Here is an 18,568-nt window from a genome sequence, read left to right as displayed (position 1 = left end):
CAGCACCCCAGAGGTGCGCACCTGGGCCGACAGCTTTTAGTATCTTCCTGAATGACCTAGATGGTGGCCCAGGGTGCACTCCATCAAGTTGCAGGTGATACATATTGGGAGAAGTGGTTGATGCACCAGTAGATTTGCTGCCACCCAGAGGGGCCTGGACAGGCTGGAGTGATCCAGCAATGGGAGCTTCAAGAAGCCCAACAAAAGGGAAGCAGCAAGCCATGCTCCTGGGGAAGAAAAAGCCCATGCACCAGCACGGGCTGGGGGCTGACTGGCCAGACAGCTGAATGCCACAAAATGCCCTGGGGATCCTGGTGGGCACCATGCTGACCACAAGCCAGCCGTGTGGCCTTGTGGCAAAGAATGCCAACAGCCTGCTGGGCTGCATTAGGTGGAGTTTTTAACCTGAAGAAGAGAAGGCTTGGAGGGACTTTCCCAGTGTTGGTTAATATCAGATGGGAGTTGTGTTGGTGGTGATGTGCGTGGAAAGAAGGCAAAGGCAGATTCTTCTTAGTGGTGCCCAGCTGCAGGACAGCAGGCAATGGGCACAAATCAAAATCCTGGCAATTCCATTTAAACATAAGGAAAATAATCCCACAAACCATTTCTACTGTGAGTGTGATCAAACACTGACACATGTTTCCCAGAGAGGCTGTGGTCTCCCTCCTTGGACATACTGAAACCAGTCTGGTCATGGCCCTGAGCAATCTGCTGCAGCTGACCCTGCTCGAGCAGAGGTGAGACCAGGAGACCCCCAGAGGTGCCTGCAAGCTTCAGCCACTCTGTGGTTCTGTGATTTCATGATTTGGTGAGAATACTGATATATTCCACTCAGTACAAAAGTAAAAACCTGTGTGATGTGAAACGCCTTTGATAGCCTTTAAAAGTCAGACTAATATTGTGTTTCAACATGAAATATGAAAGCCTTCAGTCATTTAATTGTGCAGTAATGGATCTTAAGATTCTGCATATGCAACCTTAGGTATTATTACTACATAGACATCATAGGAGAGCAAGCATTAAAATATTTTTACAAATGAAAATGCAATACTGGCAAGGTCTGTGTGTACTGAATTAGATTTGCAGAGCTGTTTAATTCCCCCTTACAACATGTGGTATAGAGCAGAGCACACATCTGTAGTGGCTTTGTTTCTGCAATTTCAAGGTGTCTACATGGTGCTGTGGTGGTGGAAATTACAGCAGAATGAGAACTGACAGCACCAACTTCCAGTTCTAACCCCAGAGCTGAAAAATAAGGAAAAGTAAAAGGTTTTTTATACAACAGAAGTTCAGAGGAATAAGCCAATTTCTATTTCAAATGACAATTTTCTGATGAAAAATCGGAATTTACATATAATTAATTTTGCTCGCTGTCATGGGACTTCAGCATTTAAAACAGGCAAGTGTGAAAGCTTATGTATGAAGAAATAGTAAATATGCATTTAAATTCTCATTCAGAATTATTACAGAATAGCATCCAGTAGATTTCTGTAATGAATGGTGATTCTTTTCTCTTGATAATCTTGCCCCATGTGCAGTTTGGCTTTTTTTTCACTTTTCTTTTATGTTTGGGTTTTTTTATGTTTTGGTATTTTGGATCTGAAGAAATATTCACTTTGCTGTTATAACTAAATGATATTAATATTCAACAGATTCTTCACTTCTCCCATGCACATCATTACTTTCTTGTTTTCTTACTGAAAAGTACTGATGATGTTGCTGTTTCCTCAACTGTGCTTTGAGATGTGAAGCATCCAAGCATCTTTTCCAGCACTGCACATTGACTCAGTTCTTTCCTAGAGTATAACTCTAACTATTTGGATATTGTATAGGACCCTGAATGTTAACATTTAAATTGCACTATCGAAAATATTTGCATCTATTTGTTTAAAGCGTTCTCACCTGAGCCTATGTGAGACATCCCATTCTGCAGATACCCATAAGACATAGAGTCACTGTAAACCGAATCCAACAAGACATGGGATTTTCTTGCCTTTAAACAGGATCTTAAATTGCAGAGATATACTGCCTACCCTTTACAAGAAAGATCCGTCTGAGATCCAAAATTATGAGTTTACCAGCCAACAGGATAAGCATGCCCCTAGGCTGAAGACTTAAAATTTACATGTTTGGAATATATGTTACTAACCATATAATGACAAAAGGCTATGTCTTCAATCTTGCCTCCATGCCAGGCTGCTATGGAAACTCACCCATTCAATGCAGTTTGTGTATCGCAGTCCTAAAGGCAAATGCCCATGGCCTTCTTTCAAGGAGCTGAGCAAAGCCAATATTTTTTTCTTTGTAACTGGGAAACTCAAAGGAATTTGAGCCTCTGCGGCATGCCACCTGAATGAACGTTACAAATATTGAAGGGTCACCCTATTCAGAGCAGACACGTTCAACTTCTATGGTGCTTCAGTACAGAAAATGGGGATAGGACTGCTTAGCACAAATTTAACACAGAGGGAGGCTGGAGTCTTTCTCCAAGGGACACTACAATTTTTTTCTGTAATGACTTTAGAACCTATGAGTCTGAATAGTTTGAGAGGAGTCACTGAGCTTCCAGGCTGCAAGGTTGTGGTGCTATATGGTATGCTCAGTGCCCACCTTTCCAGCAGTCATTTCTGTCCACACACAGAGTTGGTTTCAGACCTGTTCCTTTTGTCTGGTGTGAGGGTGTCCTGCTGATACTAATAAGGTCCTCATGTAACAGAAGTAATCATACTTGACTTCAGACAACCTTCTCCTTTCATGATTCCACTCGCATTTTAAAGCAGGAGAAGACACTGAGCACAGACAGGTAATTTTTATCCCTCCCTTAGTACTGAATTTGATGACATTCATACAGAACCCTTAGTTTTTCCCATTTCTTTTAAATGAACACATACTGATTCTCTAGTGTTTTGCCCTTCTCGATGTTTCTTTTTCTCCAGTTCTTTAACCAATATGGTTAGTGATGCTGGCCTGCGGAGATGTAGGCATTGCAAGAGGGAGAAATGAATCAAGCAAGGAAAGGGGCAAAGAGACAAGCTGCATGTGGTCAATTGTTATGCAAGGTTTTGCATGCTTATATAATTTCATTTTAAAATATTTATTTCCTAAAAATGACTCAGTGGTGAAACAGGAAGTAAAGAAAGCAACTTTCAAAAATAATCTTGGTAAAACAGTTCTGCACAGCATTCTGCCTATAGCAAACCATGCTACTGTGTATATACATGCATGCAACATCTGTTACTTCATGCTTATTCACAAACATACTCTCAGCAGACAGTTGTTCACCTTTTTAAGGTGTTTTGCTGAAAACTGTGATAACGCAGAAATTAATCAGTAACAGTGGGTAGCAATATGACTCAATATTGCCACAAATCTATGATCATAAAGTAAATAAATGCATCTTAAAAAAACTATTCTAGTTTGTTTTTACAGTCCTATTGATTTATAATCATACATTCAGAGGCATTTGTCTCTGTCAGCTGCTCTCTATGAGGCCTTCTTCTATCAATAAAAACCCCTACATTTGTTAATACTGTTCATGTCTGTACTAAATCAGGTTGTATGGGGGATTTGGATTTTCCATTTGAAGCTCCTGAAAGTTGGCTCTAAGTTCTTTTGAATGAGAACAGAGTGTTCTCATTTGAAAAATGCAAACCGTAAGTCAAAATAAGCTGCATTTGGGGCTTTTTGGATTTTTTGTTTTATCAGGTTTCAGATGTTAACTCCAGTATGAAATCCTTTTATATGTTTTGATTCAAATAATTGTAATGTCCAATCAGATACAGTCTTTCTGTTTTGTTTAAAACTACCTCTGCATATTCCTGATGTAGCAAGTTTGGCCAAATGCTTCATCGAGTTATTTTTATGACATTTCTGTAGCATTCACTTTGATGCTTTGCAGTGACCTGTTCAGAGAGAGTGCTGCACTGCTGTTGACTTTACATAAAGGTAAATACTGAGACAAAGTGAAATAAGTGATTTACCAAAGATTGCATGGACAGGAAGAGGGAACAGAACTCTTATGTCAGCATTCTCAGCCCTTTGCTTTAAGTGTACACCCATATTACTCCCATAAATGATCTATGCCCACATAATAACAAGGAATACTCTGTGCTTCAGTGTCACTGAGGAGGAAAAGAAGAGAAACTGCTGAAAGATGGAAGCTAGTGCTGTCAAGAAGTTGAAAAATACAATTATTTTTTATTAGGGCCATGAGTAATGATCAGCTCTTTCCTGAGTAAGTATATATCAAATGTGGAAAGGATATCCATCCCGTATATGCAATTTTCTTCATAAACCAGGTTTTCAAAAAACAATTTTTAATTGTTGTTCTTCAAAGTTTAATGTGCAATTGGTTACCAATAGTCTTCCACAGCTTAAATTTCATGCACTTTTTATTCTGCTTTTTGTCACCTTAACTAAGAAATTAAAAGGCTTAGAACAACTGTTTCAGAAGTTAACAACCTCAAAGATTGTCTTGGTAATTTACCACAGAATAGTATAAATAAAGGTTCTTTTAAAGACTGGAGAATCAAGCAGCAGCTAAGTGAATTATAATAAAATATACTTCTGCAGTATATTCCCTCCATGAATCAGTCAATATTGAACTTCTCATAAACAGACTCAAAATAGTATCACTATGGCTTTAAGTCTCAAACAGGGTAATAATTACGTGCAACAGTGTGTACAAAGAACTCTACTAGCCTGTCCATCTTTGTTGCTTAGGAAATTGGGGTTTGAGTAAGCTATTCTAAAGAGCCCTGTAAACAGCAGCTCAGCCCAAATTAGCATATACCTGGATTACTATGCTAATTTGTTTATGAGACCTAGGAGGCTGGAGTACTAGAGCCTTAAGGCTGAAAACAATGGGGTTTTACTCAGCTAGGTGCTTTGCATAATGGAACTGACACCCCTATCAGTTTAGAAATCAAGAAGAAATTACAAGATTTATTTCAGCCAAGACTAGTAGTCTTGGTTGTAGCAAGCTAGCAAGTAGGAGTTACTGGGGAGTTAATGATTAAAGGGAACAGCTACAAATCAAAGTAATGTTTTTTTTACAAAAATTCTTTTCTTTGTTAACTCCAGGCCTAAAGCAGTAATCTCTGGCTGGAGAGCAATGTTATATTTGCAATGTGAGGGTATTTACTGCATAAGAAGTAATTGCTTGCTCACGCTGTGAGGCACTTTTTCGTAATGTACCCCCTACTATCACAGAAGAGGTGAGATGAATAGAGTACGTGTTTAGTTTTATGCTTATTCACAATGGTATAGTCTGTGCATTTTATTCATGGGACTCATATTACCATTAAATTTCATAGCAACTTTAAATTTCCTAACCCCATATTTTAATAGCCAGGTTCAACCCAAGCGTGCTGTATAAAGTGCTAGAAATGTTTCACAAGATCAATGAAGGAAAAAATCCAGGATATCTACTCATTTTTCTTTTCGTATACTTTTCTCTTATACTGTAACTTGTAGGGTAAGACAAATGGTTTGAATATGGCACCCTTTATCCAAGCTTTTTATTTTCCTCCCCTTATTTTGTGTTCTATTGTCTCCTGGATAACTGAGAAAAGGGCAGGTTCTAATACTGAGAGCAAGAAGAAGAGAGTGGGAAATTCTTGCTCCGGGAGGGGTGGAGTAAATACAGGGATAACAGTTATTAGGAAAATATAGAAAGGAAATATGATCTGGACTAAGTCATTGGAAAATACTGCTGTGTCTTTGAAGAAAGTCCCCTTTTCCTAAGCCCCCGAAGTTTTGTTTTATCTTCTCTTCCGATTGTTCTTAATTTCTAACCCATGAACCCTTCCTGAGAAATCCCAAGAGCAGCCCAATGTGCTCCCCTCACACTTCTGCTGTTCTAAACCACTTATTGCCCATTGCAGTGGTATTTGAATGCCCAACAGAGTCACAGGCATCATTAATAATTGCCATCATCAAAATAGTTTCCTTTCCACACTTCGTCTGTTCAGTGTTTCCCTGTCTTGTAGAGCATACACTCAGGGGAAAGGCTTGATTTCCAACAGCTCCTCAGCTGTTCTGGATGGCTGAGCAGGCCCCAAGAACTTTCAATAATTTTTTAAATAGTGAAGTAGCATTGAATGCACAGTAAATTAAGAAGAAGATTTTGCAAATCACTTTATTTCTTCTGTTTTCTTTATTATTTCCATCTTTTCATCTGGAATCTGAATGATTACAGGTAGTTGTACCCCACTGTACAGAACACTGTCATTTCTATGACAAAAATGTCTTTTTCTCTTCCAGATTCTGTCAAGTCTTTCCCTTCTTCACTTTCCAAATCATGAACTTTCACTTAGTACATACAAAATGGAGCTCCTTGTCACTTTATAAACAAAATACGGCCTTGTTTTTTCATCCTTTATTAAGTATTATGATCTGCTTCTCCACTGACCAAATGCCACTATGCTGGCATGGCACTGCTAGTCTGAAGTAAGCCCTGACAGAAAAACTGTTGACTATAAGGCATTACCTACCACTGGAGAAAACAATAGAAGCACAGCAGAAAACAATTTACTTCCTCATATGCTTCCTCCTTGATGCTGCTTCTGTTACTACATAGGAAAGACAGGTAAAAAAGCAGACCACCCACATGTCATGCAGGGATCTTTTAACATTTTATATCTGACTAGTGTAGGCTTGAATTATCACGAAGAGCGCAAAAATAAATTAAGGATGACAGAATAGAATAGAATGGCCTTGCAAGCCTCCAGTTTGGTCTTTCTTATGACGTTTATCCCTGGGTTGAGTATGGCTCCAACAGAGAAATTTCAAATGGATTGTTCATTCACAGCTGATGGCAACAAAACAGGGCTGTCAGACTACTGGCAATGTTGGGCAAAAAACCTACTCAATAAAGGCAATTTCTGGTTATGCTCACACTGTAAACTATGCTCTACTCCCCGTTGCCAAGTTTATTACACAGTTAAGTAATTAGGCTTCTGAAACTCAGGAGGGCTTATAATTGTGTGAAACTGAAAAACTAGAGTTTTCACCTATCAAATTTGCACACATATGCCGCTGGGAAGGAAAATACTTGATAAGCATTTAGGCATTACCCAAATTTATCTAGTAATAGGTGAGATGTAAACATACTTTTTACAAATTGAATTGTTTGGAAAAGTTAAAGAGTCGAGGGAGATGCAACAGGCAGAGAGTTGTTGCTTAAATTGCGCATAATAAATCATGGACCATACATTTCATGCTATGAATAAAATAGAAATCATTCAGCTCTGAGTCAGTAATTTCATGTCAACATCCTGGTGCTGGCCTAAACTGTTTGAACATGATTCTTGTGGGTTATGGAGGCATCAGAATCCTGAAATGATATTACAGCACTGTAATTCATGTCTGCCTTTTGTTCATTTTCTGTGTATATGGATTATAATTTATTATTTTTCTAATTAATTTATTCTAATTTATTTCTTTTACTTAAACTGCTCTGTAAAATGTAAAGCAAATGTAGAAATCATTTGGCAATGTGATTTCTTTTACTGAATATAGAATAGTTGCAAATAAAAATCACTTAATCTTCTAATGCTAACATCACTATCATCAGCTTTAGCTTTGAAGCAAGGAACATTGTGTATGTACTTCAACACAGATGAATTCCAACACAGGTGAATTAACAGATAACACAGTAACTGTAATGCAACTGTGAACCAGTGTCAGGTATCAGTTCTTGCAGCAAACCAGCGAGACAGCTCAGCCGTGTTAATGGAAACATAGTACTATTGAGGTCTATTCCCTTCTTATTATATGTTTAAAATTCCCGTTGCAGGTAATAACAGATGCATCCATTGATGGGAGGATGTGGTGACATTGCTTATGGCAGCGCAATTTCTGCAAGTTCCCCAGAAATTTTAGTAAACACATCCTTTGCACGTTTGCTTATAGCTTTCAGGAACATATGAATGTGTTTATGGTAACACCTTAAACAGAGATGAAGTATTTCCTTTTTATACTTAAATATGAAAGTACAAAGGCCTCTCTTTGCCTCTAGAAATACTGGGATGGAAGGCAGGACCTGTGGCACCAAAAGGTGGTATATTCTTACACTCTTTGGAAAGCCTTGGTAAATGGCAATGGCAACTTAGCGAGCTACGAGCAAGTACACACAGAAAGACACATTCAGCCCTGCCATTATTTACAAGAAATGTGCCCAGCTGTCCTCTTTGTAGAAATCATGTATCTGGGCAAGCACTTCACACGCACAACCACAGATCGGTTTTAAGTTATATAGAGACAAATGCCTATCTGCAGATGTTGAACAGTGAAACTAGGGAGGGAAATAGGGAGGCAAATACTCTTGTTCTACACAGTATTTCAAGACTAACAGTAATCTGATTGTTTTGCTCATCTGCTTCATACCTGCAAAGAAAGGCTGTAAAAATACTGTAGACTTTATTGACTAATACAATTCTTTATCGTACCATGCAGTTAGAAGAAAGTTATTTTTTCTTTTACCTTAGAACAAGATTAGCATAAAAGTATCTTTTGATGAGCCTTGAAGTAGCCATGGACTTGCTTTCAGTTGTACTTTACAGTTCACCCACCATATACCTTCAGCTGTTAGAGCTGGACCTTTACACATGGTTGCGCATGAAATAGTTTTACCAATGCTATAGCAGGACGAAAAGCATGGCCAAATGACAAGAGCTTCTGGGTGTTTTCTTACATTACAGCTATTAACAAGAGTACTCAATAAGAGTATTGGGTGGTATCTATATGTCTTGTAGTAAAAGACAATACACTTCAGCTACCAAAATGTGTCAAGTGCTAATGCCTCTTTCTATGTGCATAATACAGATAATATATAATGTAAAGCACAAGAAGCACAATGTGTCTCTCCCTTGAGGAAAGGCTGAGAGAGCTGGGACTGTTCAGCCTGGAGAAGAGCAGGCTCAAGGGAATCTTATCAAAGTATATCAGTACCTGAAGGGAGGGTGCAAAGACGATGCAGCCAGGCTCTTTTCAGTGGTGCCCCGTGTCTGGACCAAAGGCAATGGGCAAAAACTGCAACACAGGAGGCTCCATCTGAACATCAGGAAACACTTTTTGATTGTGAGGGCAACCAAGCACTGGCACAGGTTGCCCAGGGATGTTGTGGAGTCTTCACCCTTGGAGAAACCAACTATAGGGGACCCTGCTTGAACAAGAGACTTGGACAAGAGGGCTTCCAGAGGTCCCTTACAACATTAACTATACTGTGAAATTGTTTATGATGAGTTTTGGCTTTCATGGGACATAGAATTAAAATCTTTTTATAGACACATTTTGAGCTGAACACCACAGGGATTTGCAACACAATTAGGAGGAGGAAGAAGGAAAAGTAAAGGCAAAATTAACTGCAGAGCCTCTGTAGCTGTCCTAGGTTCCTTTACACGGCATTTTAGTTCATTAGCTGTATAAAATATGCAACTAAATAGTGCTAAATCAGATGACTTTGTGCTAAAGCAGTTGAGTGTCGGTAGCCCCAGCATCACCCGGGGCCTTCAGCAATTCACCAGTTGAACTGAAATGAAAATAAGATTAAAGATTTCATATCTCATAACATTTTTATTATATTAGTTGCCTAGACAGAAGGGGAGTAGCATCAACTTGCAATAGTCTGGCCTGTAATTATATTTTTTGTAAGACATTGGCAAGAATCCCAACAAAATATTGATGTGAAATCTGATCTACCAGCACTGTGGAATTTCTTCTGTGTTGGGACTGAGATGGGAGGTTTGAAAGTGTTTGGCAGCTGTTGTAAATTCAGGAGCTGGAGACAAGAAACAATTCCTCTAGAGCAAACCAGAAGTTAAAATCTTACATGGCTTTACAACTGTGCTGTCTTCTGCATATGCATGGATGGATGACCAGCATCTTTTCCTCCCAGATTCAGACTCACGTTCATTTAATTTTGCTACTGTAAGTTGGTAAAATTTGCCTTTCTTCTGTTAATTTTTAATGAGTTTTTGCAGTGATTACATTTAATAACCCAAAATAAAATCATAAAATTAGCCAGTAAGAAACAAAATGATATTGTTAAATCCAATTATACACCACTTCTCCCAAAGAAGTGCTCAGGCACAGAGAGGTTTACCATATGTTGTAGTCATTAACACCTTCAGACTCTAGAAAATCACCAGAATATATAACTTAAAAGCATGGGATACCTCTCTGCAGTATTGTCCCAACAGCTTCCTTTTCAGCAAGAGATAGCTGACGTGGTTCATCTGATCCCAGCTGTTGTTTTATTGTGTGGAATAATGACTCCTGAAGCAAAGAGTTCTCAAAATGTACAACTTCTGAAGTTGTAAAGCTTGTATCCCCACTTGCTGGAGGCAATGCTTAGCCTTCAGAAGTATACAGCATATTGTCTGCAAGAGCTACTCTATAAGGCACAAGTTGCAAGAGCATTGGACACTGCATTTATTTAAAAGGACCCTAAATAAAAGATTGCATACACAATTTCAGTCATCCATCAGCACTTGAAAAGACTTCCCCCAAAAATACAAGAAAAATAGTCACCTTATTCTGTTAAACCCATTTCATACCTCCTGACTGCAGGTAGCATCTGCACAGTCTAATCGTTTTAATCATTGTCTACATAACGTATTGGACACCAGAATCTAGTATACCTGAGTGAGGTCCAGCACCAGACCTATCACCCTATCACCTTTTCTAGTGTAAAGGGACACACGTGGGGCAGCACGTGGCAATGCAATACATGCCCAGATAAAAGCTTAGTAACTGTTTCCTTATAAGAATTGGAAACATTGTTTTCCTGGAAAGGAACACGAGATTTTGATTCAAGCATCAACAAGATACCAACTATTGAGTATTCTTCCAGTCACCTAAAAGCCTTGTTTTGTGATGTTACCTGGATGGATATTTACCTCTCTCTAAACTCCTCTAGTGCTAGCTGCTAGAACTTGATTTAGTGCAAACAGTTTTCATGCCTGGTGTTCAGAAAAAAATAATATCTTATTTGAAGGGTTTATCAGCAGGTCCTCTATGTAGATGGGATTTGCACTAAAACTCTGCTTTGATTTATGAGGAAGCATCCATTAAAATTTCAGTTATAATAATATACAAAAGAAACTACTAACATTTAATGACCACTTGCTTAGTGGGATTGTATGCTTACAATCAGTGAAACCCTCACAAAACTGTGGAAATCTTTGCAGAACCAAAAGCAAAAAGATTCATCTCTTTGTAGCACTTTTTTCTTCTCCCTGCCACACACCACCACCCCCCTCCCCCATATTCTGGAATTCATTTACATTGGGAACACTAGAACTAAGCTGGGTGGCAATGAGTGATGTATGTTCAGTAGAGTCTTATAATGTGCTATGAATTACCAGCAAGAATTGTAACATTTGGATAATAAATTCTTTTCATTGTCTGAAGTTCTGGATACAAAGTATGTTGATCAGTAGTTATGGTGTAGAGAGGCAGTACTTTCATTTTCCTCATAATAGCAAGGTATTTCAGCTTGTAAGCTTAAAAAATGAAGGTTAAATTAATTTCATTGTCTACACTGATGGATTCCCGTTAACAGAAAGCAGTCTCTATACTGTCTCCATTGTATCACCAGTTAAATGTGGACTCTGAAATTATAGATCTTACAGTACATCTCTGTCCTGCTTGTACTGAATCACCAGTACTATATTCTTTTTCTCACTTGCTTTGTTTTTTTTTTTCTTTTATGCAAAAGTAGTTTTCTTATTTAGCTCCATCTATCATAGTCTGGTCACAAAATGGTTATTGTAGAAACTAGACTCCCCAGAAAACTGACTGAAGCCTAGAAGGTTATTTTGTAGGATGTAACCAGAGTCTCTGACAAACAGAAGATAGCTGGAGATCAATGGGAAAATGTGAGATTTAAATAAAAGAGGGAATGAGACAGGAAACAAACCAAAAAAAAAAAAAAAAAGATATTTTACTTTTCTGAGAGGTGGTCCATCGGTGTTTTGTATTATACACTTGATATATTTGCTGGAAGTTTTAGCTGTCTCTGTGAAGTGTTGTTCCTGAAATTGAAAAGATGGTGCTCTATCAAAGAGACTGTGGCAAGTTTTGCATTGTGTTCTTGATTGTGCTATCCACTTTTTATCCTTTAGATAAGATGCAAGTTGTGTCAGATTATTCATTTAGCACATCATTGATTGATTTTACGAACTTCCTGTGAAAATCCAAATCTAAATATATCTTATTGTACTAGCTAGAAGTTATTAATAGACTGGTTGGATAATTGGTTTTCTTTTAAAATAATAGTACTTACTTGAGATAATACAATAGAGCTACTAATTTTTTATCAGAATCTGTTTTAAGTCAGAAGTTTTAGTGACATTGTGGATATTGCTTTTAGCGCTTGATCAATGATTTGCACCTGTGATTGAATAGAGTGCCAGTGCAGTTCTTGATTTGGTTGACTTCCTTTAAACGGTGGTTCAGTTGAAGAGGAAAATATTTTAATATATTTAGAGGCCATAATAAAGTGATTGATCCAAGTGCTTTCTCTGGGGTGATAAACCACCTGCTTATATCTACAGAATATATCACAACAGTTTTACCCTCAAAGAAACTTGCTTTAGGTTAACAAAGTTGGCAAATACAGAAGGGTAGAGAAGCTGTCACTGCTGCCATAGCATGAGGGATGTTTGCTGCATGCTACTTTCAACCTTGTTGGTTATTTTAATGTCCAGTATTGAGGAGCTATGCCAACCCTAAAAGTTCCATCTGAGGTCAGACAGCCTCTTACTAATTATGTTGATCATTCTGTAATAAAAGTAACTGTAGATAAGAAATCTTAACTTATTAGTAAAATGAAGGTTATATGGTTCTAAATTTATCAACAGGTGTGTTGAATTTTGTTGCACTGTTGGGTTTGATTGATAGTTTCTTGGGATTTGTTCGATTTTTCAGAATATGGTGGTATTCTAAACTTCATCAAGATTTTGTTTCAGAAAAGCATCCAGAAACTTAGCAATTTAAATAAAAATAACTCCACAGGCTCCAATCTGACAGTGAAACATAATAATTTGAACCTTTTCTGGCTTTGACTGATTACGAAGCATCAGGGAAGAAAAACTTTTTGGTGGCATTTTGGTTTTAGCAGGAAGCCTAAGGAATACATTTAAGGACTTTTATTTGGAGAAGTCATTTAATGCTGTGTGTAAAAAGTTGTGTTTTTTCCTTGATTTTTAATCAAGCAATGCACTCTTGTGGCAAGAATGGCCAACAGCCTCCTGGGCATCATTAGTGGAATGTTGCTGGCAGAGCCATGGAAATGATCCTTCCCCTCTGCTCAGTCCTGGTGAGGCACATCAGTATGCTGGATCTGCTTCTGGGCTCCTCAGTGCAAGAGAAACATGGATATACGGGAGCAAGTCCAGCAAAGGGCAAAATAATAGCACATGGACACAAACTGAAACACATGAAATTCCATCTGAACATAAGAAAACACTTTTTTCCCATGAGGGTGGTTGAGCACTGGCTCAGGCTACCCAAATTGGCTGTGGAGTCTCCACCCATGGAGATTCCCAAACCTAACCACATGCAGTCCTGGTCAGTCTGCTCCAGCTGACTCTGCTTGCACAGAGGCTGCACTAGATGATCTCAGGAGGTCCCAACCTCAGCCGTTCTATGATTCTACGATTCTGTGACCTTCCTGTGCTAAATCCTAAAGACTAAATCCTTAATACAACACATTCACAAATTAATGATTCAAGCTGTGCACCCAAATCTTCTTCATCTAAGTAACATAAGAGAGTTTAATGAAAATTAGATTTTCAGTGCTTCTGACATTTAGACTATCTATTAAAATTTTCTTGATGCAGCTTATCCTGATTTAGCATTCAGATGCAATCAGAACTGTAACTAGCTCATTATCTTTATATGAATGAAAGCATGCCAGTTTGCATACGCTATATTCCCATGTAGGCCGCCACATGGTATATGACACAAGAAAACCTGCAGAACTGTGGCCATTGTGGGAATTGTACTGGTATAACTACTTCAAAAAATCTCTTAACTTTAGGTCTAAGAGCACTCCTGTTTTGAAAATAATTTTAAGAATCTGAGTACGCACATACTGCTGGGCAGATAAATGCAGATTTCATTTGACAAAGCAGAGTGCTTGAAAAGTTGCTTACACTCACTGAGATTGCCTTGTGATGAGCAGGCTAGGAAAGTTTTGCCATTGGGTTTAGCTTGGTTAAGCAGCCAAACTCCAAGATGCCTGTTTCCAAACTGTTATCTAATCAATCAACATATTTTTGATTAAATAAGTATAGAATGGCAACTATACTTTTCATCTTAGACTTTCACCATGTAGCACCAGAGAATTTTCAGGAGTCTAGTAGAGTTTAAACACATTTCTAATATCTGTGGGCAGCCTCCACAGCAATACTCCAAATTCTGTCTCATGCATATGTCGACATATGTTGCTATGTCAGCAGGACATCACTTATTCCAAAGGTGTTCTGTAATATTAAAACTTTTTGCCTGTCACCCTAACCAAAACTAGTAACTGCAGAAGTGTGCCAAAGTAATGAAACATGAACAAAGTATTTTAAGATTTTTGAAGACATTTGTTTGGCTTAATATTTGAACAAAACTTTCAGGTTTTATTTCCCTTTTACCCAAGATGGGTTGTGGGTGGTTAAGCATGTTCTGTAGGCAAGTATGAAAGCTTTCTGTATGTTTAACATAGCTAGTTGTATATGAATATCCATTTGACTATCTGTACTTTCTTCAAGTATCTTACACCATGACTTTACATTTTCATGCACCACGGCCCAAACCAATTGGGACGATTGTTTAAATGTTATGTAGCTCTTATCTTGAATCAGGAGTGAGCTAACAATTTCCATACATCCCTTACTTCAAGTGCATCCTTTTCTTATCTACATTCACATTCTGTAGATGAGTTTATGGCTTTTAGCACATAAGGCAATATATAGTATTGCACTGAGTAACAGGGCCAATTGTTATTTGATAGGAATAAGCAATCAGACTAGAAACTGTCCTTCATTTGCTGTTCATGGGCGAGCCCATGTAGAGGACGTTCAGTCATTCACAGAGTGTAAATCTGAGTTTTGTCTTCCTTTTCTTATCAAATGGTGCAGGATTTTCCCTGTTCTGTCTTCTGATTGCCCTTGTTACATACCAACAATTTCAATTAGTTTCATATACAGGGCTTAGAACCATATTTACAGGAAGTGTGCAAAGAAAATTAGTGCTTCCAATAAGTACATGTATCAGTGATTTATGAATGCACATTTATATCTGAATCTATTAATGTAAATTAGATTTTCTTTTTTACTATTATATAAAATTTGCACTTTGCATTATGAAAATTGTTATGTACTCATTATTTTTCATACATAATTGCTTTATTGACTTTAATGACATGAATATTACTTTCACCAATGCCTGTATTCATGTCTTTGCCTAGGACATGGTCATAGTAAGAATATTTTAAACTGTTTTTCGATTTGAATATCCAGCTCGGATGGGTTTGAAGAATTTCACTGGATTTCTTCTGTCATCAAATCTCTCACTGTGCCTGAGAGTTGAAAAAAAAAACCCACCTAGAAGTATGAAAGAGAATCTGATATTTTTAATAAATATGCTTATTCTTCATTTTCAAGATTTTCAAACAAGAAAGAAGGAGTGAAATAAAAGCCAAGTTGAACATGATCTTTAAAAAAGAAAATTAAAAGCCATGAAAAACATGTTGCTATGTTGAATATCGACAGGAAGCTGCACTTACCTTGGAAGCATGTTCAGCGACGCGAAAGAAGACACCTAGCATATCCTAGAAATTAAAAAGTGTAAGACATTTTTGTTGTCCTGAAGTTAATTAGAAAGTGCAAACAAAAGCTTACAGGAACACTAATCTTTAACAGACAAATATGAACCTAGTTTCTTATAAAAGGTAGCAACTAAGGAAATAGTATTATGAAAGGAATTCAGGTCTTCATGAATCAATGACAACCTCAGGGTTTAGCTGTTAAGTGATCTGAATGGATAACAACCTAGATGCTACAAAGGACTGTTGGATTAAGACTTCTTTAAGGCAGTATTTCAGGAAATCAATTCCAAATGTAGCAAAAAAACCCCAAGGAATTGCAGAGGGCAGGTGATCAAAAAAGTCTTGGCAAACAGGTCATGAAGAAACGTGATATGACCTGAAGATCTATTAGCTAAAGAAAGATGAAGCCAAATGCCAAGCCAAAGACAGAAGTGAATACATTAACAATATACTTTGAATTTTGGTAATTATTAACCTTCATTGTTTCCATTAGTTCATATTAACACTAGAAGAGTTAATCTGATGCTGGAATTACAAATTTGTTCTATGGAAAAGTAAGAGCCACAAATAATCTCTTGCTAGTTTTCCCCTTATTATAAAGCAGCCTTGCTGTTGATGAAGACAGAAGAAAAGCCTACAAGCAAGACTTCTGTTTAATAAGGGAATAAGTCATGAGCGGTATAAGACAGAAATAAGACTGTCGTCTCCAAGACTGTAGTCTGAAGTTCCTCAAATAAAGTCTTCCAATTTGGCATACTGAGCAAGAAACAGGTTAAAACTACAAACTGCTTTAATATCTGGCATGAATGCAACTTTTGGAGTCTAATTCTACTCTAATCCCCTTTTCCTAAATTATTTTGTTAGATTTAAGAACCATTGTTCTCCTACTATCCTTAATTTGCTCTCTCCCCTGCCCCCAATTACATTACTTGAAATGATACTTCCTTTTCCTAGATCCCTGCCTGAACAGTGATAAATGAAGTGAGCATTAATTGTAAGTTTTAGCCCTAGAGGAGCCAGCTTGGCTTCAAGTCAACCTCCCTTGGTGAACCAGGGAAATATATAATCCTGACTGATTACTCCCAGAGAATATTTTTTTCATTTTCAGTACATATGTTTGAATTTCAGCTGTTCATTTTCCCCAAAGGTTTTGTCCCTTAATATTACAAAAGGGAAGGGAAAAGGGATAGAGATGAAAGCTTGGGTTGTAGTCATGTGCAGCAGTAGGAAAACAACACCATCCAGACTATGGATGGAGCCAAGCCAAGCTTTTGTTGTATATGGAGTAATATGGATGTCAAATGGCAACTTGTCTCAAAGCGTTCATGCTTTGTATGCACCAGTTTTGCTCTTTGGGAAGAAGATACTGTTTACTAAATAACCAATGAGAAAATGCTTCAGGTACTGGGCAAAACTAGCATGCATCAGGGTCACTGTTCTCTCAGCAAGGAAAGGTGAATGTTCAGTTTGAAAAATGTTCCCCTTTATATAAATTCTATTAATTAATATAATCCAATATAGTAATTATAGTCATATTATAGTTTATGTAATCCCATATATTAATAGCACATGTAGATAATAACATAACACAACACAATATATAGTAATCCTACAGTATTTAGAACAGAATAGAATAGAATAGAATAGAATAGAATAGAATAGAATAGAATAGAATAGAATAGAATAGAATAGAATAGAATAGAATAGAATAGAATAACTATTAAGTAATATAACTCTACCCAAAAGGCTAGACTGGCTGCTCTGCAATCTGGGGATCCTGCCACAGCATAAGTGCCTCACAAGCAGCAGTGGTGCCAGCAGTTAATATGATTTTAGCCCCTAGACACTGCTGCTGACATCTAGTATTTAGGTAAAGAAATGCGCTAAAGGAGTCCATTTTACAATACTTCAGCTAGAGAAAGAGCTAAACACAAGGACTGGATCCAAGTATGATCTTCGTCAAAGCCGAGGTGTGTGTTTCAAAGTTCAGGTCAAGGCAATCCCTGTGCAATTTTAGAGTGTTATTAACCAGCATTTGTGGTGATCCCTCTGTTACAAGTTAGAAAACAAAGAGCATGATGATAAGCAGAATTGGTCTGTGTTTCTTCATGAAATTTAGAAAACCCCATGCTAACTTTCTTCTAAATATGGATGATATTAATGAAGTCAGTGAAGTTATTTGGAGGAAGGTTAATGCATCACTCTAGAAGTGCTGTTCTCCACAAAATCTTTCCTAGCTGTTTTCCCATTATAGGACTTGAAGAAAACTGCCCAGATCCAGATATTTTACTAAATAGAAACAATCCTTTCTTACATTCTTCTCTGTTCTTTTAAACATTTCTGGGATAAATAGAAATTCAGAAAAATAAATTAAACACTACAAAACAGAATACAGTTAGTAATTCACAAAAAACAGAGCAAAAGCTAGAAATATTTACCAATATTGTTGGTTTGTCTGAGGAGAAAGGAGAAAAGCTTACCAAAGTACTCCAGAATACCCTTTCTTTAAAATGAAAGTAATATTTTTACCACTGTCCTGTGCAGTATATATCTTCTGCTGGAGCCAGGTGACCATCATCTGCCTGCCCTGAAGCTAATGACATGTCTCATAAGCCCTCCACAGTTCTTCTCAACATGGAAGCATGTAGGCATTAATCGTTCAGGTACTTTGTTAAGTTCTACCAAAAACACCCCTTGGCTGAAGAGTAAATTAACCATTCTTTGCAAATCTCTTATGCTACT

The sequence above is a fragment of the Falco peregrinus genome, chromosome Z, assembly GCF_023634155.1.
Source record: "Falco peregrinus isolate bFalPer1 chromosome Z, bFalPer1.pri, whole genome shotgun sequence".
NCBI classification, from domain to species: Eukaryota; Metazoa; Chordata; class Aves; order Falconiformes; family Falconidae; genus Falco; species Falco peregrinus.
This window is presented reverse-complemented; position numbering follows the sequence as displayed.